This window comes from Stomoxys calcitrans, chromosome 2 (genome assembly GCF_963082655.1).
Source record: "Stomoxys calcitrans chromosome 2, idStoCalc2.1, whole genome shotgun sequence".
NCBI lineage: Eukaryota > Metazoa > Arthropoda > Insecta > Diptera > Muscidae > Stomoxys > Stomoxys calcitrans.
In genome coordinates, this window is record NC_081553.1 from 187,100,756 (window position 1) to 187,112,030 (window position 11,275).

Sequence of the window (11,275 nt, forward strand, 5' to 3'; positions counted from 1 at the left end):
ATAACCTTTTCATCGATAATAGCGCATCTCAGTTACGGCTCAAGTGTTCTTCCCATAGTTGTTTCTTATGCTCGCAACCTGCTGTTGTGTTCCATCTGCTGAACCACGTTTCCTTATAACACAGCTGGAACTCGTAATAAATATGGGAGAGGTGAGTTAATTTCTGTTATCGAGACCGTGGTAAGATTTGCACCCTCTCTCGCGAGCAAATCCATGTAACCTCTCACACCCTCGTGAGCAAGAACCTAATATAGGGTCACCCTGTGGTGCTTGTATAGTTGCTCCAGAGAGTGCCGACATCGAAACAGCGATCCTATGCTCGCACCCAAAAGAGCCGCCTGACTATCGCCTAATAGGGAAATATCCGACCGGTCTATTTTCCTTATCAACACTAACTCCGCAGCCCTGGCAACGGCAAAGACATCTGCATGGAAGATACTGAAATAGTTCTTCATTCGATTAGGGATTGTCAATCGTAGTTTCGCGGAGTGGATTCCATAACCGATTCTAATTTTCATCTTCGATCCATCTGTAAAGATATTGAATTCCCCAAACCTGACCCGCCTTTTGTGCCCCTCCATCAAGGTAAGTACTAGCACATGGAACCTGCCGTCCACAATATCCACTCTCTTCAGGTAGTCAGTTTGCAGGTCTGCCATAGATTAGTCGAGTATATATGTATATCTGGCTGGCAACCTCCAAAGTAGACCAAGTTGAGACCGCCTTAAAAGTGTCCTGTCATCCGACTGTCTGACGTATAAGTCAATCGGCGGTATACCTAGCAACACCCCTAAGGACCTTGTCGCAGAAGTACTCATAGCCCTCAAATCTCACGCTAATGCGACTCGTACTCAGTCAACGGCCACCAGACGTAGCACTCTTAGTTCAGAACCGGTAGTGCCAGCGCTGAGTAAAGCCAGTGCATCAATCTAGACCATACACTTCATCTACCGCCAACGAGGTTCTGGCAAGAAAAGAGAGCCGCGATAGACTTCCTTATCCTAGACTCCAAAAAAACACCCAGAAATCTAGCCGACCCTCTGAAAGCCACCGTAGCGCAGAGGTAAGCATGTCCGCCTATGACGCTGAACGTCTGGTATCGAATCCTGGCGTCTGGTATCGAATCCTTGAGTTCTCCTATTGCTGTCAACATTTGTGATGTACTATGCCATGTAAGAACTTCTCCCCAAAGAGATGTCACATTGCGGCACGCCGTTCGGACTCGGCTATAAAAAGGAACCAATCACATAGATTTGAAAATTGACACATGAGGAGATGTACAGCAGGCCGCAGATGTTGGTTTGTTGTGGTTATCTTAGACTCATAGGAATTCCCTCGTCTGTTCTAAGCTCATATATCAGAAATCAGCTAGCTATGAACTGTGAGCCAGCAGACGGGAGGCCCAGAGAAAACACGATAGTGCCAATCAGGGTGGGGTCCACTAATAATGTGTTTGTTACTGTGTCTGATCCGCTTGTATGTCTGCTAATTTCTTATCTGTAATCAATGAAACCTTACATTCTAGTGATATTCATTCCTATGGCCAATCAGCTCGTATCTCTTCCCGTTGGGATATTAATGTAAAATAGGTCCCTTATCATTGAGGTTGAACTTGAATCGGACAGCACTCAGTAATATGTGAAAAGTTTGCTCCCGTTCCTTTATGGAATGGTCATGGGCAAATTTGCATTTTTAATCTAGCCAAACCAGACAATTGTTCCCTGCAACCTTAGCAGTCTGAATTCAGGACCCTTTCCCTTTCTAGTGAGCAGCACTAATTCAGTCTTTCTGGTGTTAACCCCTAGACCACAGCCAGTAGCCCAAAAAGCCTTGGCCCCAAGCGCAGTTTTAAGAACCCCAGAAAGGGTATTTTCAGGTGGTAAGATCAACTATGTCGTCAGCAAAGCGCATGCGTTCTGGGTCTCAAGTCTCCACAGAATCCCGTCGACCACAGGAATCCATATCAATGGAGAAATAATCCCACCCTGTGGCATGCCCCTGATCCCATTTACCTTCACAGAAGTAGATGATGCACGTCATTATAAAGCACAGTATCAACCGACATGCCCTTTATATTAGCATGTTGACACCTGAAAAAGTCTCCTTCTAGCTTATTCCATACTAAAAATCCAGAATTCTCCCTAACGTCTTCACTAAAAATGAAGAGAGACTAGTCGGTCTTAAATCATTGGCTGCACTCCATGGCAGTTTCCCCATCCCCGGTATAAATTCCACCATTACCCATCTCCACGATAAGGGCACATACCAGTATCTGCTTCACGTCCACAACAATGCGACGTACCTATCAGCCATACAGACAAAAGCCACCTATAAAATCTGAGGGTAGATACCATTTGGACCAGGAGACCTATATGGTCTTAAAGTGTCCAACGCCCAATGAACCCTCTCATGGGAACCAAATCCTTCGCCAAGGCTTCTAAGCCATTGTCCTCTATGGCCTCCAACTCCATCCTGTCCCGCAGAACCGCAGCCGAGAAAGTGTATCTCCAACAAATGAGTCAATTTATCGGCGGGTTATTCGGTCCAATATTCATATGGCCTCTGCAAATTACTCTATAAGGGGCGTTCTTTGCCATCAGTTTCTTAAGCCTCGAAAGCGTCCTTTGCCATCAGTTTCTTAAGCCTCGAAGACGTCTCAACTCATTGTGTCCATCATGACAGGTCACTGCCTGATTGGAAAACATGCTGACATACCGAAGGTTGCCAGTAACAACTTTTGACTAAGCTGTGAGGACATCGAAGAAGAAGAGACCATAGAACATCTGCTGTGTGTGTGTCCCGCACTGGCAGTCAGAAGGTCCTCATTTCTTTGAGAACCTGTCCGATTTAGCGGATGTGAACATTTGCAAGATGTTAGGCTTTTTAAAATGATGAACGATGGTTCAGCGGTAGGAACTAGAAGGCATCATCCTTCTCCTGTTCCTGTGGTATCACAATGGACGAAAACGTCTAAGTAAGTCTAATGTCAGGCTGCCACTTAAACTTTAACTAACTTAGCATCTCTGACTATAACGCCGAACGCACGGGATCAAATCCCGGACTTCACTTATTGATATGAGAGGAGTAGCCCTTGTTCCTTAATGGAATGTTCATGGGAAAAAAAATCGTGTTCCTCCTTCCCATCCCAAGAAAATTGCATTCTCCAGTAATGTCGAATAATCGCATTTGCCGCGCAGCCGAGAGGTTGTATGGTTTCTATTGCTGTACTCATCTTAGTGTGCATTACAGCAATTTGCAATGAATTTATTACTTTGGGAGTAGACTCTTTGTCTCTTGATATTTGTAACAATGGTGCTAAAAATAATATTTTAAACGTTTACATGTCATAGAAATCTCCGGTGATTTGATTTGCTGCAGAGTTTAGTATTAGCCTTAAACTTGTATGTGATAGTTTTATTAATCATGTTGATAAAGCCGTAGAGTATATTTGGTGCTTACACGTAACCTTCAGGCTTCGTTAAAGTCAAGTGACTAATTTTATGGAATGGATATGTTGGTTCAAATGAATTTAATCATAAAAGCTCAGAGAAAAAATATGTTATATTTGGGTTGCCCAAAAAGTAATTGCGGATTTTTTAAAAGAAAGTAAATGTATTTCTAATAAAACTTAGAATGAACTTTAATCAAATATATAATTGCCATTTTGTTCGATAATCTTTTGCCATCTTCCTGGCAAATTTAGTATTCCACGCTCATAGAACTTCTGGCCTTTATCTGTAAAAAACTGAACCAAGTGCGATTTTATAGCCTCATCATTGCCAAAAGTTTTACCATTTAAGGAGTTCTGCAAAGATCGAAATAAATGGTAGTCTGATGGTGCAAGGTCAGGGCTATATGGTGGATGCATCAAAAGTTCCCAGCCAAGCTCACTCAGTTTTTGGCGAGTGACCAAAGATGTGTGCGGTCTAGCGTTGTCCTGGTGGAATATGACACCTTTACGATTGACCAATTCTGGTCGCTTCTCCTTGATGGCTGTATTCAATTTGTCCAATTGTTGACAGTAAACATCCGAATTAATCGTTTGGTTCCTTGGAAGCAGCTCAAAATATAACACACCCTTCCAATCCCACCAAACAGACAGCATAACCTTCTTTTGGTGGATATCAGCCTTTGAAGTGGTTTGAGCTGGTTCACCATGCTTGGACCATGATCGTTTTCGACTAACGTTGTTGTAAACAATCCATTCTTCATCTCCAGTTATGATTCGTTTTAAAAACGGATCGAATTCATTGCGTTTAAGGTGCATATCACAAGCGTTGATTCGGTTTGTTAAATGAATTTCTTTCAATACATTTGGTACCCAAATATCAAGCTTTTTTCACCAGTCCAAGACTTTTTATGTGATAATGAACGGTTGATTTTGGTATATTTAACTTCTCTCCTATCTCACGCTCAGTTACATGACGATCCAATTCGATTAATGCTTTGATTTGGTCATCATCAACTTCATTTGGCCGACCTGAAAAATCCGCAATTACTTTTTGGGCAATCCAATAGTACCCTAAAAATAAAAATTTGGTATCCAAATTTCGGATGGGGTACCGAGGGGGACTGCCCCACCCTAAAACCTACCAAACATATATTTAGACCAATTACGCCAATATGGAACTCAAATGAAAGGTATTTAAGATTATAAAACATATCTGATATCCTATGTCGGACTGAGAGTTTGGGGGACCACCCTAACCCCCAAAATACACCTAAATCGGACATATTTCCCGACAATGGCAATATGGGACTCAAATGAAAGGTATTTAGGAGTAGATTACGAATCTGATATCACTTATTTACTGACCATCGCAATATGGGGCTCATATAGAAGGTATTTTAGTGTAGAACACGAATCTGATATTCAAATTTGGAACCAAGTGTTTTGGGGGCCGCCCCACCATAGAAACACTCCCAAAAGGACTTATTTACTGACCATTGCAATAAGGGGCTCAAATCGAAGGCATTTTAGTGTAGAATACGAATATGATATCCAAATGTCGAACCAAGTGTTTTGGGGGGCCGCCCTTCCCAAAAACACCCCCCAAAAATCACAAATTTATGAGCATAGCCATATGGGGCACAAATTAAAGGTCTTTGAAAGTACCCCACGAATCTGATATCAATATTCGGGAAAAAGTTTCTATTCACCCAAACAGGAAATATGTTCTGACCATTGCAGTAAGAGATTCTTTAGGGTAGAATACGAAGCGGATATATATTTTCAGAAAAAGTCATTGAATAGGGGCGGCTATTCCCCAGAACACCGCCAAACCGGACATGTTTGCCGACTATGCAAATTTGGGACGCAAATGAACGGCATTTTGGAGTAGATCACGAATCAACATTCGGGACCAAATATCTAGGGGACGTCCCACCTCCATAATACCCCCAAATAAGACGTATTTGCTCACCATGGCAATTTGGGTCTTAAAGAGAGTGGAGCTCTTCACAAAGCGGACATATTTGCTGACTTTTGCAATAATAATTTGAGATTAAAAAACGAGTTTGATATCCAACTTTGAGTCCATTGGCAATATGAAGTTCAAATAAATGATATTGATAGTAGAGCACGAGGCTGATTTATTTTTAGGGCTAAGTATTTGGGGGACAAACCCACTCCCCAAAACACACCTAAATCGGACATGTTTACCGACCAGGTCAATGTGCGGCTGCAATGAAAAGTATTGGGGAGTAGAGCACGAAATTGATATCCATTTTCGGAACAAATCTTCTGGGGGTCTACCCCTTCCCAAAAACACTCAACAAACAGCAAGTATTTATTGACCATCGTAATATGGGGCTCAAGTAAGGGTATTTGGGAGTGGAATACTAATCTGATATCCAAATGTGGGACAATGTATTTGGGGCAACGCTCCTTCCCCAAGGGTACAAATTTACCCACCAAATGAAAGGTATTTGAGATTGAACAAGTAAAAGCGTGCTAAGTTCGGCCGGGCCGAATATTATATACCCTCCACCATGGATCGCATTTGTCGAGTTCTTTTCCCGGTATCTCTTCTTAGGCAAAAAAGGATATAAGAAAAGATTTGCTTTGCTATTAGAGCGATATCAAGATATGGTCCGGTTTGGACCACAATTATATTTATGTTGGAGACCTGTGTAAAATGTCAGCCAAATCGAATAAGAATTGCGCCCTTTGGGGACTCAATAAGTAAAATAGAGAGATCGGTTTATATGGGAGCTGTATCGGGCTATAGACCGATTCAGACCATAATAAACACGTATGCTGATGGTAATGAGAGGATACATCGTAGAAAATTTCAGGCAAATCGGATAATAATTGTGACCTCTAGAGGCTCAAGAAGTCAAGATCCCAGAAAGGTTTATATGGCAGCTATATCAGGTTATGAACTGATATGAACCTTATTTGACACAGTTGCTGGAAGTCATATCTAAACACTTGGTGCAAAATTTCAGCCAAATCGGATAATAATGGCTCCTTCTAACGGCTCAAGAAGTCAAGATCCGAGATCGGTTTATATGGGAGCTATATCAGGTTATAGACCGATTCGGACCGTAATTAGCACAGTTATTGGAAGTCATAACAAAACACTTCGTGCAAAAATTCATTCCAATCGGATAAGAACAGCGCCCACTAGAGGCTCAAGAAGTCAAGACCCAAGATCGGTTTATATGGCAGCTATACAAGGCTATGGACCGATTTGAACCATACATGGCACAGTTGTTGGATATCATAACAAAACACTTTGTGCAAAAATTCATTCCAATCGGATAAGAACTGCGCTCACTAGAGGCTCAAGAAGTCAAGACCCAAGATCGGTTTATATGGCAGCTATATCAAAACATGGACCGATATGGCCCATTTACAATACCAACCGACCTACACTAATATGAAGTATTTTTGCAGACGGATGGACATGGCTAGATCGACATAAAATGTCGCGACGATCAAGAATATATATACTTTATGAGGTCTCAAACGAATATTTCGAGTAGTTACAAACAGAATGACGAAATTAGTATACCCCCCATCCTATGGTGGAGGGTATAAAAACAAATATGATAACCAATTTTGGGGCCAAGTGATTAGGGTACGCCTCATTCCATAAACTTCCCTCTAACCAATGGCAATATGCGGATATTTTTTTCAGGACCAAGTGTCTGGGGATCAACTCACCCCGAAAACACCTATAAATCGGATATACATATTTACGGGTCAAGGCAATATGGTACTCAAATGAAAGGTATTTGGGAGTAGATCACGAAATTCATACCCACTTACGGGACCATGTTTCTGGGGGTCCACATCACTCCCTTTACTTTCTTACTCCCACAATCCCCAGGAGAATATCGGGTTCAAATAAAGTCTCTTTAGAACTTTAAAACTCAAATAACCCTAAACCCGTTGATCGAATTCATAAATCAGTAAAGGGATTCAGATAAAGGCATTTAAATTGTTTAACTGTAAAAGCTCTTTAATTGTCGAAAATAAATATTTAAAGGATAATTTTGTTCCATATAAAGTAAAAAAGGGCGCAGCGTAGCGAGCCCGGTCAGCTAGTCTGCTGATAATAGCAAATTGATTGATTACTATTGGGTTGCCCAAAAAGTAATTGCGGATTTTTTAAAAGAAAGTAAATGCATTTTTAATAAAACTTAGAATGAACTTTAATCAAATATACTTTTTTTACACTTTTTTTCTAAAGCAAGCTAAAAGTTACAGCTGATAACTGACAGAAGAAAGAATGCAATTACAGAGTCACAAGCTGTGAAAAAATTTGTCAACGCTGACTATATGAAAAATCCGCAATTACTTTTTGGGCAACCCAATATTTAACAAAAAAACAATACATTTAAACAGAAATCGATATTAAAGCATCCCTCATCCGAAAACATACTACTAAAACAAACGGCAGAATTCTCTTATTTTTAATTTAAATTGTACCTATTGCTAAATATTATCAAAAACAACCTTCTTCATCTATATTGTCTAGCTTTCAGTTTTGAATTAAACAGCAAAGCAAACACTTGGGGTTTTCCCCCCTTTGCATTGAGTTAGTATGGGTGTTATAAAAGTTTGAATAGTTGGTGGGTGGCTGTTGGGAGGGCTAAGGTATAAAACGCAAGCTGGTATCATTTCACACGTTTGCCAGCACAGAAACCAAAGGTTGTTATTAAATTATCTCTGATGCGATAATAACACACTTAAGATGCAACACTTTAGAAATCAACCATCGCCTTCTTAGCTTTTGCAGCTTTTCATTCAATTTGAGACTGGGTATTTTTATAACTGACAGCAGGGGAAGGAACTGTCTCTCAAGGAACTTTGTAGTTGTGCCAACACAACTACAAAGGCGTTTTTGGTACTAGTTTGCAGTAGTATTTAACAACAGTATTCAATAGCTTTGCTTGCCTAAACCACAGCTGAACGAACGGTGGGAGATGTGATATGCAAGAAGTGCAGTGTTATTACTTTCGCTTTTATCCAAAATGTTGCCAACAATATTGAAAGTCACTAGAGCATGTCGCTTTATTTCGGGGTGGGGTTACTTATCTTCTCTGGATTTCCTAGTGATACTTATTTATGCCTCCTTTCTAATTAGTTAAAATGTACTAAATCTGAGTTTGGAGGATATTTTAGTCTAGTTAAGGTTTTAGTGAACTCTAGACAAGAATGATAGTCAGCTAGCAGACTCGGCTCGGGAAGGACTCTACAGCAACACCGAAACCTGAAACCCTATATTAAAGCTGGCATGAAACGAAGCATGAATTTGGCTGTGGACGGAGACTGAAACACCTTGTCTCCGCAATCACAATATTAGCCTTATTTGCGTCCATGCCCCGACAAGGACGAGCAGACGAAGGATATTTTCCAGGGCTGTGGAGTCGAGCAATTTTTACTCGACTCCGACTCCGCGAAGATTACTCAAATCCGTGCACTTAATTTTTTTAAAATCTCCAACAAGTACGATCGGTGTATAACCTGATATAGTTCCCAGATAAACCAATCTCCCGATTTGACTTCTTGAGCCCCTGGAAGCCGTAATTGTTTTCCAATTGGGCTCAAATTTGGCATGAGCTATTCTGTTATGACTTCCAATAACTGTGCCAAGTACGGTCCGAATCGGTCTATAACCTGATATAGTTCCCATATTAACCGATCTGGGATCTTGATTCTTGAGCAGCTAGAGGGAGCAATTATTATTCGATTTGGCTTACATTTTGCAACAAGTGTGTAGATATGACTTTCTACAACTGTGCCTAGTATGGTACATAACCTGATATAGCTCCCGTATAAACCGATCTCGGATCTAGACTTTTTGAGCCTCTAGAGGGCGCAATTCTTATTTGCTTTGGCTAAATTTTGCACCAAGTGTTGTATTTGGACGTCTAATAACTCTGCCAAGTCGGTTCATAACCTGATATAGCTCCCATATAAACCGATTTCGGATCTTGACTTCTTGAGCCGTTAGAAGGAGCAATTATTATCCGATTTGGCTGAAATTTTGCACCAAGTGGTTAAATGTGGCTTTCAACATCTGTACCTAGTATGGTTAAAATCGGTACATACCCTGATATAGCTCCCATATGAACCGATCTCGGATCTTGACTTCTTGAGCCTCTAGAGGGCGCAATTCTTAGCCGATTTGGCTGAAATTCTGCACCAAGTGTTTTGCTATGACTTCGAATAACTGTGCTAAGTACGGTTCGAATCGGTCTGTAACCTGATATAGCTCCCTCATAAACCGATCTCGGATCTTAACTTCGTGGGCCTCTAGAGGGCGCAATTATTATCCGATTTGGTTGCAATTTCGCATGAATTGTTTTAGTTTGACCATCAACAACTGCGCCAAGTATTGCCCATATCGGTTCACAACCTGATACAGTTCCAATACATACCGATCTCTTGATTATACTTCTTGAACCTCTGGAGGGAGCAATTCTCATCGGATTTGGCTGATGAACAAAGTATGGCCCCAATCGGTTCATATCTTGGTATCGCTGAAATAGCATATCAATTCTTATCCATTATCCTTTGTTTGTCTATAAAGAAATATCGGCCAAAGAACTTGACAAATTCGATACATGGCGGAGGGTATATTAGATTAGGCCCGGCCGAACCTAGCACACTATTACTTGTTTAATATAAAAACCATCAATAGAATTTTAAAAACTATTTTTTGCTAAGTTCGGCCGGGTCGAATCTTATATACCCTCCACCCCACCATAGATCACATTTGTCAAGTTCTTTGAATTATTTTTCAAATATATATGACCATACTTAGCACAGTTATTGGAAGTCATAACAAAATACTTCATGCAAAATTTCAACCAGATCGGATAAGAATTACGCCCTCTAGAAGCTCAAGAAGTGAAGACCCATGATCGGTTTATTTGGCAGTATACCAAAACATGGACCGATTTGGCCCATTTACAATCTCAACCGACCTACACTAATAAGAAGTATTTGTGCAAAATTTCAACCTACTAGCTTTACTCCTTCGAAAGTTAGCGTGCTTTCGACAGACAGAGAAGGACGGACGGACGGGCAGATGGACGGACAGATGGGCGGACATGGCTAAATCGACTTATAATGTCAAGCCGATCAAGAATACATATACTTTGTTGGGTTTCAAATCAATGTTTCGATGTGTTACAAACGGAATGACGAAATTAGTATACCCCCATCCTATGCTGGAGGGTATAGCCATCCTATGCTGGAGGGTATAAAAGCCAGCCATCACATGTGCCTACACCACAATTGTGGTACAGGTATTATAACTTTGTGCATTTGTTTGCAACGCTTGGAGGGAGACGAGAGAGACCCATTATTAAGTATACCGATCGGTTTAGAATTACTTTCTGATTCGATTTAGCTATGTCCGTCTGTCTGTCTGTCCATGTATTCTTGTAATCAAGGTACATGTCGTATTTGTTGTCCGATTACCATCAAATTTTGCATATGTCATTTTTTTTGGCTCAAGGACAAACGCTATTGATTCGGTCGATCCCGATTTTGATAAAGCTCCCATATATATCTTTCATCCGATGTGAGCAATTATGGCTTTGGCAGCTGCAGTTTTGATCCAATCTTTTCAAAAATTTGCGTGATGTGTTTGATTCGACGTTTCAACTTGTCCGCAAAATTTCATTAAAATCGGTTCAGTTTTAGATATAACTCCCATATATACCTTTCATCCGATATGGCGTATTATGACTGTAGCAGCCACAGTTTTGGTCCCATATTGCCAAAATTTTGTACAAAAAATATTATTCAAAT